Raw genomic sequence first — 14,929 nt, forward strand, 5'->3', positions numbered from 1 at the left:
AAACCCCCTGCAAGGCTGTCTCTGCCCTTCTGCCACATGCTCTGTGTGACCATCCCTCCCCTGGTCCTGTGCCATGCTGGATGAGGGGACACATTCCCAGGCCACACTCATTCATGAAGCCAGCACAGGGCTGCTGCCTCGGCCGCCCTGGCCTCTCTAGAGACCCTTAACTCCTCCTCTCTCTGCTGCCCTCTGTGTGGGCCCCAACAGCACTAGGACACCTGACCTTATCTGGGTTGAGAGTAATGGCTCTTGGAGCTCATCCCCAAATCTTTTGTTAATGACAAAAACTGCTATGCCCAGAGGGCTTTAGGGTATCTGCTTTTGAAAGTCAAAGTCCAGGTTCTTGCAACTCAAAGTCCACATTCTTCCAAGTCCTGGTTCTTGAAATTCAAAAGCGTTTTCTCTGCTTTTCTGCTGAATCAAGCTTCCCCTAAAGTACGAAGAGCAAAGGGAAAGGTCTGGAAAGAGCCCAAGGGAGAAAAACAACTTTCATCAGTATCACTAAGTATTATTAGCCCAGTGTGGCAGCCTTAGTGGAATGAAGGGGCAACCAGGACCCTGGCAGGCCTGAGAGACACAGACAGGGTCAGGCGCTTCCTGATGGCCCCTCTCGGCCAGAGAAGCAGAACCTCTGTCCTCAGGTTCATGTCCGTCCTCCAAATCTGAATCAAGGGGTCCCTCAGGGTATTATAAACACCACTCATATGAGAGGCAGTAGAGAAATAGGTGGGAGCACGGGCTCCATCCTTGCTGGGGTCAGAGCCACACCTTCCACTTACCAGCTGAGTGGGTTGGATCAGGTCATTGAACCTCTCTTTGCCTCAGTGTCCTCATCTGTAAAATGGGGTGACTATCATATCTTCTTCGTGTGGTTATGAGGATGATTCAATGAGACAGGACTTGAAAAATAGGTAGAAGAGTGCCCACCATGTAGTCTGCGAGCACCGTGGGAATGCCGGCTGCGGGTATTCGTTACTTGTCCTAGAAGTGAACGAGTCTCCTTGAAATCCAGGTCCCACAGGCCCCCCACGTCTCCTTCATATTGAAGCTGGAGCTTTCAGTGCGGTTACTTAACTGGGAGAGGATCAGGGGATCTGTACTTGGCTCCCGGCCCTGCTTCCAGGCTGCTTACAAAAGCTTCAAAGGGATTTTCTTAGGGTCCTTTCGTTGCAGGAAACGGAAACTCATGAGACTAGTTTAAGCAAAAAAGGAAACCCAGCCAAACAGAAATACTGCTCAGCCCTAAGAACTGGAAGGCAGCAGCGATCCAGGGAGCATCTCTCTCCCACTCTCTCTGCAGAGGGCTTTCCTGCCTTGGGGCTCGCCAGCCTGCTCACGTGACTCCAGGTGAATCCAGAGGGTCTAGCCCAGTCTGGAGCATCCTCACTGTGATGGCTTTAGGAGGGTGCATGTGACCCAGTTCCAGCAAGGGGGTTATCGAGGAAGTTTGCTGGGAGCTTCTGGGAAGGGTTTCATCGTTGATGGAAAAGGGACCTACAGGAAGAGAGTAGCAGAGCAGGGAGCCTGAGGCAGCATGAGTAAGGGGTGGAGCACATCAGAAGTCCCTGTGTGTCTTCGTCAAGCAGTCTGGACTTGATGCCCAGGGCAGTGGGCAACTGTTGCTCAGATCTGTTTCCCATCTCTGACCATCCAAGAGAGAATGGATTCCTGGAGGAGAGCCTGGGAGCAGGACCTCAGTTAGGAAGTAGCTGCATGATGACTGATTTTGAGACCTAGAGGAAGGTTCTACACGGTGGGGGCGCAAAGGAATTGGGGGTGATAAGGATGTAGGACTCCTGGTTCTCTGTTCAGGGGCCCCAAGAACCTGAACCCTAAAACCTTGACGTCCTCACTAGCTCCACTGCGGGCCATCTGATCCATCTACACAGACCCTATCCCACCGGTAACTCAGGTAGAGATGAATTTCTTTAATGAAAAACTTTCAGGAAATAGGAAGAAATGATTTTATTTATTTATTTATTTATTTATTTATTTATTTATTTATTTTGTCTTTTTGCTATTTCTTTGGGCCGCTCCCGCATCATATGGAGGTTCCCAGGCTAGGGGTTGAATCGGAGCTGTAGCCGCTGGCCTACGCCAGAGCCACAGCAACGCGGGATCTGAGCCGCGTCTGCAACCTACACCACAGCTCACGGCAATGCCGGATCCTTAACCCACTGAGCAAGGCCAGGGACCGAACCCGCAACCTCATGGTTCCTAGTCGGATTCGTTAACCACTGCGCCACAACGGGAACTCCGGAAGAAATGATTTTATTTAAATGAATGGTCCAACTTCGCAATTTCGCTGTGCACAGTTTCTCACTATGCAGGCCTGATTCAACCTTCAGAGAGGCTGAGCCAGTACGGCCCAATGATACCTGCACGCAAGGCACATCCTTTCCCGGTAGGTGACTAATGGGAGCCACTCCAGGGGAAGGCCAGCTGACAAATACAGGTGCGTGATTTACTGCTGACTTTGGCAAGAGTCACACAGTGGAGACATCGCTCAGATCCTCAGAGCTTAGAAATGAGTAAAAGGTAAGTGGGAAGAAGGGGTTACCTGCTCAGAACCCAGCAAAGGAAGAATGGCAGGTGGCGAAAGACCAAACAAGAAAGGGAAGACATGGGGCAGAAGAAGAGGGGATGCTCCTGGAGGACCATGCAGGTCGTTCCTGTCCCCTCCATTTTTTCTAAATTTTATATTTTTTAATATTTTTTACATTACATTTAATATATTCTTATTGAAGTGATAATAATTACCACACCTCAATTTCTAAGTATAACTACAGTTTGGTTTGGTTTAGTCCCTCTTGAGCACTTTCTATGCATAATCAAATATATACGTGCCTGTAGCTACAAATATATATGTGTGTGATTCCAGAGGGGGTGGGGGGAGGGAGCGGAATGGACAGGGAGTTGGAGGTTCGCAGGTGCAAACTTATATTTAGAATGGATAAGCAATGAGGTCCTGCTGTATAGCACAGGGAACTGTATTCAATCTCTTTGGATAAACCATGATGGAAGATAATAGAAGAAAAAGAATGTGTATATATATATGTATGACTGGGTCACTTTGCTGTACAGCAGAAATTGCACAACACTGTAAATCAATTATACTTTTAAATTTTTAAGTAAAAAATAAAATGGCAATATATATTAAAAGCACAAATGGATATCTGTCTCTTTTCTCCGTTAACGATACATCTTGGATATTTGTCCCTGTCAGATAACTCTAGCTCCTCATTCTTTGTGACTGCATAGTATTCCAGTATGAGCCTGCACTGTAATCAGTTTAGTAAATCTCCTTTGGTGGCATTAAAGTTGGTAAGAATTTTTCACCATTATAAATAATCAGCAGTGGAAATCCTTGAACATATCTTCTTGAGCACACATGGGAGTTCTTCTGCAAGATATCTTTCTCCAAGTGGATTTTTCAGCCTTACTTTATAAGGTTTTATAAGACCTTGCTTTTCAGTGAGGTCTTGTCACTGACTAGAGACAGTCTAATATCTTACGTTAGTTACTTGCCCGCTTAGGCAGAGCAAGTAAAATGTATGCCAGGGAATGCTTGGAACAGCATCCAATCCTCCTAGAATTTTTTTTTTCTTCTTTTTAAGGCCCAAACCCACAGCATATGGAAGTTCCCAGGCTAGGGGGTCAAATCAGAGCTACAGCTGCTGGCCACAGCCACAGCAACACCAGATCCATGCCACATCTGCAAACTATGCCACAGCTCTCGGCAACACCAGATCCCTAACCCACTGAACAGGGCCAGGGATCAAACCCTCAGCCTCATGGATATTAGTTGAGTTCATTACCATTAAGCCACAATGGGAACTTCTAGACTTTTAGAGCTGAATAAGCAAATGCCCCAAACAACTTGTGTTCAGATGTCACCGGACAATTTGTAAGGTATTTTTCACATTCCGGTTCACCTGATCCTGCAAAATAGGTATTACCTGGCATTACTCTTTTTACAGATGAAGAAACGGAGGCTCACAGAGAATGAGACATTTGCCCAAGGTCACACGGCTCCTATGTGTCAGAGGACTTAGAAACCGAAGCCAGATCTGATGATCTAAACCTATGATACAGGCTGTATCATGGGGCCTCCCCTGAGAGGAACTTCACAGTGAAGAGTTAGCGAATAGGGTGAAATAAACATCTGCCTACGTGGTGGCTGAGTTTGCAGGATGTATCAGTTTCCCACTGCTGCTGTAACACATTATCACAGACTTTCTGGCTTAGACCCACACACATTTATTAGATGACAGGTCTAGAGATCAAAGGTCCAAACTTGGTCTCATGAGGGGAACATTTAGGTGTCAGCAGAGCTGTGCTCATGCTGGGGAATCTAGAGGAGCATCCGCTCCTGACCTTGTCCAGCTTCTAGAGGCAGCCCACATTCCTGTCTCATGGCTCCTCCAGCAATTAAGTTACTCTGGCCTCTGCTTTCAGCATCACATCTTCTCTGACTCTGACCATCTCACCTCCCTTAAAAGAACCCTCGTGATCACATTACATACACCGGGATAATCTTCCCATCTCAAGATCCTTAATTCAATCACACCTGCAAGGTCTCTTTGGCCATGTAAGGTCACATGTTCCCAAGGTCTGGAGATTAGGAGGTAAACATCTTTGGGCAGCCATCATTCTGCCTGCCACATGGGGTTCCTATCATAGTGCTTCAGAGTGAGGATATACTTTGGTTCGATTCTCGGCTCCACCACTTGCTAATGAATCCAGGCACATAACTTCGCTGAGTCTTAGCCTCACCTGAAAAAGAGTGATACTAGAATTTTCCTTCTAAGGTTGTTGTGGTGATTGAATAACATGTTTGCAGAGCCCTTGAAACATAAATGATAACTGGCATCCTCCCCACTATCTATTATGGTAACAGGTAACAGAAATTCCACTATTCAAGGTTTATTTTTTTGGCTCTTTCTCCAAGGACATATCTCAGGCCCTTGTCAGCAGACATTTAGTGGGATAAGTTGATAGTTTAGTCAGGCTCCTCCATGGGACTGAGAGAACCTGGGAAGATTTGGAGAAACAAACAAGGTAGAGGGAAATGGCTCGAAGGGGAGGATGACAAAGAGAAATGCGCTTCTTTCGCCAGCTTCTTGGTTTTGCCTGCGGCTTAGCTCTGAGGATTTCTCCAGCCTCTCCCCAGATTAGCCAGGGTGAGCCTGCCTGAAAAGAACACTCTGAAGATGATATTCTCAGATAGACAAGACCTGCCCAGTTGGGTGTGCAGCAGAGCAGGGCGGATCTGGAGTTCATGGAAAAGTACTGAGGCCCTTTGCCTCCCGGTCGGAGCTGCAGCAGCTGTCTGAAATGATCATCCCCAGTGTCCAGGCCTCTCCAAAGTTGGTCTTGCAGAGTGAAATGAAAACCAGATTCCTGGTCTTATCTGAGAACTACGTGACTGTTTCCCATCACTCCTTGGGAGCCTGGAAGGTTCCCAAATTCACTAAACTTTGCAATGGATACACACAGCTCTCAAATGCAAGCCTGTTATTATAGGTTCCTTCTACACAAAGGTTCTCCCCCTTTGCTAGAATAATGTATTATTTAGGGCTTTCATTCATTCAGCAAATATTTATAAAGCACTCGCCGGGGGCAGGCAAAGGGCTGAGGAGGGCGGTGGACAGGTGTCCCTGTCCTTAGTTGAGCAGGAGCAGACTTGTAAAGGATGACATCATTCTGCAGAGAGTGTGACAATGGCATCTTCTTCCTGAGTGACAGATAAGAGAAGCAGTGGAAGCTTGCTTCAGGGCAAAGACCATGGACAGACTTAGAAGGGATTTTTCAAGAGCAGTAAGAACACAGGCTCTGGAATGGACCAGCTTGGGCCAAGCTCCTGATACTTCTCGGCTGTGTGACTTTGAGCAAATGACCTCACCCCCCCCCCCCTTAAGCTTCAGCCTTCTAGTCTATTGAAGTGGGCATAACCAATAATCACCTCCAGGATTACTATAAGGATTAAATGAGATGGTGCGAGGGAAGCATGTGATAAGCTGGTGCTCCGTCTGTGGCAAGGATGTGAGGAATCCCAGTTATTGCTATACTTATGGAGACTCATTGCTTCCTTTCTTCAAATGCCTCTTCCTCCCCCCCCCCCCCCCCCCCCCCCGCCCAGCACCAAATCACGTGACAGCCCCAAATTGACCTCTTTGTAGACACTAGGGTCTTTTGAACTGTTACCCTGAATGTTAAGAAGCAGCAATGGGAAAAAATACCCACCTGCGACCACTCTGTAGGTATAGGCCTGTGGGGACCATGTGACCCATGAGGCCCTGTTTGGAAGTGAATTTACTGCAATTACCACTAGGGTATCTATTTTCCATCCTGGACAGGGCAGCTTCCCAGTAGGAGGCGCCTTCTGTCCTCAGATTCTCTGATACCCCGCCAGCTGCCTATCAGCCTTTCCCAGGACCTGAACTTCAAAGGGCTGGACACTCATCGGAGAAGGGGACCCCAGCCTGACCTCTCCTGGAATTCAAAACAAGTTTAAGTTGAGAGAGGACGGGGGCTACCACCCCGCTCTGTGTTCAGAATCAGGCTGGGTCCCAGCAGCAGTTCCAGGGCAACCTCCAGGCATGGGGCAGAAGCAGAGCCGCAGGTAAGAGACGCCCTCCCCAGCAGTGGATCACCCTCTCCAGAAGCAGGCCTTGGGCAGCCGCTCTGCCCTTCTAAGCAGAGGCGGCCACCCGCCAGCCACCTGGTGGGCAGGACGCGAGCTGGTGCCTCCTGGGGCAAGTTCTCCGCCAAACTGGGAACGGGCCCCCCTCTGGGGAGGTTCCAGAGCCAGGTTGCCCTCATCACGTGCGCAGGCGCGGGCACCTGGAATGGGCTCCACCCCACCAAGGCCCGGGTGTACGACCCAGAGCGCGCCCAGGGCACCCGGAGGGTGAGAAGCCCGGTGGAGGGCCTGAGCTGACTCGCTTTTCAAAAACTGCTTCCTCCTTTCCTACCTCCGCCCATCAATCACCTCAGTCAACTCACAAGGCACCAGCTCCTGGCGGTGCAGGCGGTCCCCAGTGCCCAGATCCTGCCCGAAGGTGGAAAGGGAGGCGGCGGCCTCCCCGGGAGGATGAGGAGGGGTTGGCCAGGGCTCTTGGTGGCCAGGTGAGTGCTAGATCAGGTAAAGGCGCGGCGGCCCCGCGGAGCTTTACCTCCGCACCCGTGCCGCGGGATCTGGTAGGGAGAGGGGGTCTCTCCACTCTCCTTAACCCTTAAATACTCAGATTCCCGGCCGAGACACCACTCCCCGCCCCAGCCCCACACTTCCAATTCCGCGGCCCCCGGCGGCAGGGGTCAAGCCCTCCCCACCCGCCCCGCCCTGCCAGTTTAGCCAACTTTGTGCGGCCGAGATGAGGTTGGACTTAGGTCCAGAGCCCCCGGTCCGCACTCCCGCAGCCGACGTGACGGAGGGGTGCCGGCTCTGCTCGGCTGGGGCCCCGCGCCGTAGGCCTGGCGGGTGGTGCCGAGGGCCAGTTGGGGGAGGGTCGGCCGGTGGGCGGTGCCTCTGGGGCGGGAGGTGGCTCGGGGCCGGCACCGCCCTCCGCCTCTCGCGGTCCCTCCCTCCCGCACGCCGGCGCTCCGCGGCGGTGCTTCCTGCGTCCCCATCCTGGTCCGGGGAGGGGTGGCTGCGCGCTCTCCGCCACCGTGCTCCCTCGGCCGAGACTCCAGCCCCGGGATCGCGGCGCCCGAAGGAAGCAGCCTGGGGGGGCCGGGGTCGTGGAGCCCCCAGCCCCCCGCCTCCAGACCGAGACCGAGCTGGACGCCGCCGCCCCGGTGAGTCTGCGCCTTCCTCCCCGCCGCGCCCCGCGGAGGGATTGTTCCCCACGGGGCCCCCGAGGGGGTCGACGGCAGTCTGGGTCTGCCTCTCGGTTCTTCTGAGAGCTTCCCGGCCAGTGTCTGCGCCGGAAGGACTCCGAACTCGCACCCTCTGAAGCCGCGGCGGGCCAGTACGGGACCACCCGCCTCCCCGGCATCGCGGTGGGGCCAGCTGGCCTCCGCTTGGGGCAGGCAGCCGGCCTCCGGGCCCCCTGTTGGCGGGGACAGGTGCCATCTGCCTGGCAGGTTCCGAACGCTTGGCTAAAGAGGCACCTTCCACCGGTGATTAGAGCAGAACTTCTCAGTAGGTCCCAGGAAACTACCCTGGCGCTGCCTGCATAAGCCCTTGCCCCCAACTCTCCTTTTTGGAAATGGAGACTTGTAAGAGGTTTAGATTCGCGAGCGCGCGTGCATGTGTGTGTACGTGTGTTTTAGGTACTAGAGGCAAAGAGTGAGCAATCGGGCGTAGCAAAGCGGGGTGTAACTCAGGTTTCTTCGTCTGTAAAATGGGAGTGATGATCTCCCGGGGGGAGGTGGGGCCTTCGTGCCTACCGCACAGCGAGGACTACCCAGCTCCAAATCACATCTCTCGTCTGCGCCTTGAGGGGAGGCCTGTGGCCCGGGAACGCCAAGTCTGATTAAGAGGGATGGTCACTTGCGGAAAGAAATCTTTCCCAGCCAGAGGACTGGGTGCAGGAAGCCCAGACGTCCCTACGGTTTTCCCTGTCCCTCTCGAGTCCTCCCAGGGGGGTGTCGGCCGCGGGCACTTGTGCAGCGCTCTGAGAGGCCTTCGTGGTCCCTGGACCAGTCGTTCCCTTACCGCTCGGGGGTCCGGGGGCGGGGAACCGAGGCGGGGCCGGAGCTGGGTGGGCGGGGCCGGAGGCCGCCGAGGCCGGCGGCGGCAGAGGCACTGCTTTCAAAGGCTGGCTTCTGGCTTTCATTTTGAGGGGGTCATGTCGCTAGCAAAAGGTCAGAGGTCGGCTCTGGGACCTGTGAAAGGCTTTCACACGTTGGAGACGTCATAAATGGAATTGAGAGGGAGCCCCTTGCCCTCCACATCTGTCCCTCGCCAGCTGCCCAAAGGTCCTGCCCAGAACGGGAGAAAAGGCAGAAAAGAGAAAGGGAAGAGCGCTCCTGGTGCATCTGATGCTCACGACGTCCTGAGCCGACAGTGGGCCTCTCAAGTATCACACAGCGCCAGGCCGGCCCCGGGGATATAGGGCCAAGGGGCCTCAGAGAGCTCCCAGCCTAATGGATAGTAAATGGCAAGTGTCTTAGAGAGATGGTGGTGTAGTCACCCACAGGGGGCTGTCACTCTGCCTCTCTGAGCCTCAGTCTCTTCATCTGTACAAGGGGCGTGATAACCTAGGGTTCCGAATGCTTGGCTAAAGAGGCACCCTCCACCGGTGCTTAGAGCAGAACTTCTCAGTAGGTCCCAGGAAACTACCTTCCTTCATGCCTTGCACGGAGCAAGGGCTCTGTAGGAAGCAATGGTACAGGGTTAGAGAAGAACAGAAGAGAGGAAGTAACTCGGGAAGGTGCACCAGGAGGTCCTGCTAAGAAAAGAGTGCTGGTATATTAAACATCGAAGTGGAGTGTCGTGGGGGGATGGCTCAGGGAGGGTGTCTGGGCAGATGGGAATAGCACAGGCAAAGGTGTGGCCGTATGAAGGGGTGCTGGGCCAGGGGAGGTGCTCAGGTAGTAGAGGGTGGTTTTGTGGGAGGGTGGGGGAAGTCAAGGGAGTGGAGGGGCTGGAGGAACTGGACTGGATCAGCAGGGACTTGTGATGAAGAGACATCTCGGAACCAGGTTGACTGTATGTCTTATGTGGGCCAGGCACTGTTCTAGGCGCTCAGACCACTGAACAAGCAAGACAAAGCAAGACACAAATTCTCTTCCAATTCTTTAAGCAGGAGAGTTATTTGATCCTGCTGATGTGTTAGGAAGATCCTTCTGGTGGCCTGGAAGTTGGGTGGGAGTTTGTAGAAGGCTGGCCTGCAGGTTGGTGGGGGCAGCAGGAATGAAAAAGGGGGCTGGCTTGGAGCCCCACACAGGAGGCAGAGGTTAGCATGTGGTCTTAACTTATGACCTCTGGTCAAGGGTGAGATTTGTGGATTCGGTGTGAGGCCCAAACTTCCAGTGTGTCTTCTATCAGAGAGAGGTGGTACGTGGTGCTGGGACCTTGACAGGGCCCAAGCCCCTCCAGCTGTGGCTTTCAAGCTCTCTGGCTCCAGTAGTCATGAGGCCCAGGAGTTTCTGTGCCTGTTTGAGGAATGACAAAGCCAGAGGCGAGCCAGCAGCCCGTCTCCTCCTGGCACTTGCACTGGGCAGCCTGCCCCTTTGGGGGCTCCTGTTTACTGGGTCGTGGTTCTGCTTAGTGTTCTTCACTCCCTCTGCGGGGCTGGCAGTAAAGCCCTCAGAACTTGACCTGGAGGACACTGGCGTTCCAAAACCTTTGGCTCTGGGCTTCTCTTCCCCCAGCTCCAAATTAAGATGGAATTTCAGGGACTGAGAAAGATTTTCTTCCTAAGTGCCAAGAAAGTTCCAGAATCTCAGATGCCTTCTGACTGTGGTGAAGGGTCTGCTTCCGACAGCTGGCTTTTGCTTTCACTTTTGTTGTGTCTGCTCTGAACCCTGGAGGAGTCCTTTTTGCCATGGACATCTCTAAGAGTATCCTTCTCCTGGCTATCCCTCTACTTTCCTTGGAGGCGGACCACTCGTGACCTTTCACATGCCACTGGAGGACTCTAGAACGTCCTCTCATTTGACAAACAAAACTCAGAGAGGGGAAGGAACTTGCCCAAGGCCACACAGCAAGTCAGCAGCAGAACTGGGTCTTGGGTCCTCTGCATTATCCCAGGAGGCCTGGCCATGTTCAAATCAGAGACTTGTTTTAGGCCCCAGTATAGTCCAGGGTGGGAGATTTTCTCAGCATCTGTCCTGCCAGCCGCTTCAGAGTTGCTCCTCCCCAGTTTGGACAGGTGGCCCAGCTTAGCCTGGTGATGTGTTTTGGTTTTTGGTTTTTGGGTTTTTTTTTCCCCCCTTCCCTTCTCCTGGATTGAGCTTTGGGTGCACTAGCCACCCATGCTGGGAGCTCCAGCTCCATAAGAAAACAGGTCTCTTGTTTGGTTTTTCTGCTCCAGGCCAAACAGCCCTGCCCTCCCATACAGCCCCATGCTGCTGGCCTGGGGTGGGGCTCTGAGGGTCCCTGCTAAGTGCCTCCGGCTGAGTCTGAGCCCCTCCCTCGCCTCAGCCCCAACCCTTGCCTTTAGACGCTGGGCTGGCCCTGGGCTTCTAGTCCGTGCTGTTTTCTCAGCCTGAGCAGCTGAAAATTTCCCTATTCTCTCCTGCCCTAGATTTCTCAGACCTTGCGGCCCTTGAACCCAGATGCCGGTCCCTTTTGCTCTTAGAATACTGGAGCCAGAAGGGACCTTCGCCATCAGAAAGTCCTCTGCTTCTTTCTTTCTTTCTTTTTTTCTCTTTCTTTCGTTCCCCCACTTCTTCTACAGATAGGGGCAATGGAGGCCCAGGGAAGGGAATGGATGGGCTAGGCCTGAGATCAGAGCCAGGACTAGAACCCTGGTCTCCCCATTCTGTTTTGAGTGATTTTGAGGATGGTTCGCAAAGAAAAGAAGCAAACTAAAACAGAGCACACTCCTCCTCCAGGAGCCCCTTTCTCCCTACATTCCACCCTGCCAGGTAGTTGTCATATGTCACATGACCGGGAGGAGGAAACGCTGGGGCCCCTGGAAGACAAGGAGTACATCTCGACAGAGTGCACCAGCCACCCAGCCACCCGTGCTGGGTGCAAACTGGTGTTCAGGCCAGGACTTAGCTAGTGATTAAACTTCCGTGCCACTCCCTGAGCCTTACTTTATCATGGACCTCTGGATAGACAGGCTCTTAAAGGCATCTTCTCCCCCAGATTACAAAGGAAGTAATTGTAGAAAACGCAGAAGGAAAACATCACGAGTGGCTGGAAACCCCTGCGGATCGGGGGCTATTTCATTCAGACTCTTTGTTGTTTGCTTGTTCTGCTATTTCATACCCTTATGTTTCAATTCCTCATCATCATGTGTATTTTCCCGGTGTGACAGTATTTTTTTCACGCCAGTTCTAACCTGCCAGTCTCCCTGGAAGGTACTTAGAAGGCCTGATCAGCTCCTTTAGAGCACTCCAGCAGCCCAAATCCTGTAAGCCTATGCAAATTATTCGCCCCCTTGGGACTTCAGGGGGCCATGTCTCTGCATTGCTGTGGGTGTTGGGGAAAGGGCTGTGTTTACAAAATCTAAAGCAAACACTGACTCTCAGTGAGCCTCTTGGCAGTGGAGGACATCAGCCCTGGGAGTGGGGTGGGTGAGATCTGGAGATTACAGGACGGAGGGAGAAGGCTTGGTTTATTCTGATCTCTTGCTGTGTTGGTGTTAACCGAGCCACATGCTCCCCCCTCCAGCCCTATCGTCGTCATCACCCCTTGCCCTAAATCTCCCCAGGACTAGGCACAGGGGTGGCAAGTGTATGTCCCTAAGAAAAATCAGTATTTGGTTTGCTTGTTTCCAAGCCCTGCCTCTTAGAAAGCAGGCGTTTCACTGGCAAAGATGTGCAGAGAATTTGTTACCTGTTCAGGGGACGAGGTCAGCTACTTCACCCTGCAGGCAGGATTTCCTGGCGTCTCTCCTCCTCTAACAGAATCGAAGCTTTGTTTTTTGTTTTTTGTTTTCTTTTTAGGGCTGTACCCTCGGCATATGGAGGTTCCCAGGCTAGGGGTCACATTGGAGCTATAGCCGCTGGCCTACAGCACAGCCACAGCAACGCAGGATCCGAGCCTTGTCTGTGACCTACACCACAGCTCACGGCAATGCTGGATCCTTAACCCACTGAGTGAGGCCAGGGATCGAACCTGCAACCTCATGGTTCCTAGTCGGATTCGTTAACCACTGAGCCACGATGGGAACTCCAGAAGCAGTCTTTAGTAAAACTTTCATCTCTGTTATTTGTAGGTGGCTCTGCACTGAGTCACCCGACAATTCTGTTTCCAGCAGCAGGGCGAGAACCTTGGGCAGCACTGCTCCGGTCCCCTGGTTTTTATACCATGATCCGGAAAAACTCAGGATTCCTTGGACAGATCCCAGAAGCAACTTCAGGGTTTGTGGGGACAGGGCTGAGTGGTGGGAAGCAGGGCCAACTGGAAAGAAACTCTGCATAGATATGTCCCAGATGACAGGGTGCAAAAGATCCCTGGAAAGAGAGTCTGCAACTTTAAAAATAAATCAAAACAGCAAGTTGGACACTGCTTCTGGTCTAGCGGCCTCGATTCTTAGAAGAAACAGGCCAGAAAATAGAGTGACCAGGGCCAGTGCAGGCAGGTGGGCTCTCAGGCCTAACATTGTGGGTCTCCAAATGAAACACTAAAGTCAATGTCAGACAGAGCTACTGGCCCTGCTGCCTGAGTCTCCTCTGGGCCACACTGGTATGTGCCCTGGGAATTCGCATTTATAATAAAGCCTGTAACTTCATGCCAACGGTCCGGCTTAAATTGCCACAGTGCACAAAACAGTCATTTGTTCCATCCTGCATTTAAAACCCATCGCAGGGTTGGTTAAGCCCGTTTTGGCATTTCTTCTCTTTTTTTAAATGTCCCCAGAGCTTCACTAATGGAAACATCCTACAGGCGATGGGCCCAAGGTCAACCAGCCAATCCTGGCAGAACCAGGATGAGAATTCACCCCAGTGAGCCAAGTCTTTTTTGAAGATCCTGGTCTCCTGTGATGTATAATTCTGGATGTCTCCAGAAGGTTCTGCTTTTTATTGAAGACGTAACCCACGTGCACGTGGCCGGGCTTTGCGTTGGTTCGGGTGTGGGCATGCTTTCTTAAAACTTGGGTGGGGAACGGTGGGGGAGAAATATGATAAAAAGCAAATCACTCACACTTTCAGACTCGAAATATTACAGCTTCAGCAGCAGCAGTGTGGTGGGTGGCAATTATATATTGGAGTTGCCTTTGAGGAGCTGTGTTCAAACAGTGACAGATGCAAATTATGCCATGGAGGAGGGGGTGGGCAGGAAGTTGTCTTTGGCTGCCACCGGCTGTCATTTTAAACAAAGGTACTAATATTTCTGTGTGCTGGTCACACAGCCAGTGGTGACCAGAGAGGCCACCTCCGCCTCCTGGATGGGCCAGTCCTCCCCGGAGTCACCATTACTGTACAGCTGACCAGTGAGGAGGACACGCCGAGAGGCAAGGGAGGATTTTCAGCAAGGGCAGAGTCCGAGCTGCATCTGAAGGGGGACCAGAAAGTCAGCAGCAAAGAGAGTACCTGGCAGAGGCGCAGCCTGTGCAAAGGCCCAGTGGCTTAAAACAGCTTAATTCACACAGACTGGTAATACCATCACAGGATATCTTTTGTTTGTTGGAGTGTTTGTTTTGTGTGTTTTTGGCCACACCCACAGCCCGAGGAAGTTCCTGGATGGGGAGGTGGAGGTGTCGAACCCACACCACAGCAGGGGCCTGAGCCACACCAGTGACAACCCCGGATCCTTAACCCACTGCACCACCAGGGAAGTCCAGGACATCTTTCATTCAACCAGTATTCCCTGAGTTCCCGCTGCAGGCTAGGTGTTCAGAGTTTGCAGGGAAGATGTTCCATAAGTGAGCCCTGGTGGGTCCCTGTTCTCCAGGAGCTTATACCTCATCAGGTGGGGGGAAGGGTCAGTAAGGAAACAAAACAAGTGACATAAACCAATAACCATATCAGGCCCTGAACTAAAACCTTTGCTGCTACCCCGCTGCCCGCAGGCTCAAGTCTGGGCTAAGCCCCTGTGCTTTCAAGGCTCTAAAGACTGGAGTCTTGGGTGTTGAGACTCAGTTTACCTTTCCAGACCCATTCCTGCTGCCCCAGTTCCTCTCTGCACTCCCAGTGCTTTGGTCAGAAGGCATCAGGAACCACTTCCCACCTCATTTTCCTCCTCCACCCTCTACTCATCGCCCCAAACTTTGATGGCTTTTCTGCCTGGATTGTTCTCTGACCTAGTCAAAACTAAATTACAAAAAAAAAAAAAAAATTGGGGTGTGTGTGTCATTTT

At 52.3% G+C, this 14,929-nt stretch overlaps 1 protein-coding gene across 10 annotated transcripts in view; it reads left to right on the forward strand.

Moving 5' to 3' along the window:
- The first annotated feature begins 6,451 nt into the window (after positions 1 to 6,451).
- TMEM51 (transmembrane protein 51) overlaps positions 6,452 to 14,929 on the forward strand; it is a 52,415-nt gene continuing 43,937 nt past the window's right edge. For 5 of the 10 annotated variants that reach the window (XR_014804931.1, XR_014804933.1, XR_014804934.1 and 2 more), the window contains exon 1: positions 7,582 to 7,803. The gene's annotated coding sequence lies outside the window, so the exon portion shown is untranslated. 10 annotated transcript variants of the gene reach the window in all.

This window comes from Sus scrofa, chromosome 6 (assembly GCF_054392235.1).
Source record: "Sus scrofa isolate SSC_HxYL_T2T_F1_AM1 chromosome 6, Sscrofa_HxYL_maternal_Yorkshire_Landrace_v2.0, whole genome shotgun sequence".
NCBI classification, from domain to species: Eukaryota; Metazoa; Chordata; class Mammalia; order Artiodactyla; family Suidae; genus Sus; species Sus scrofa.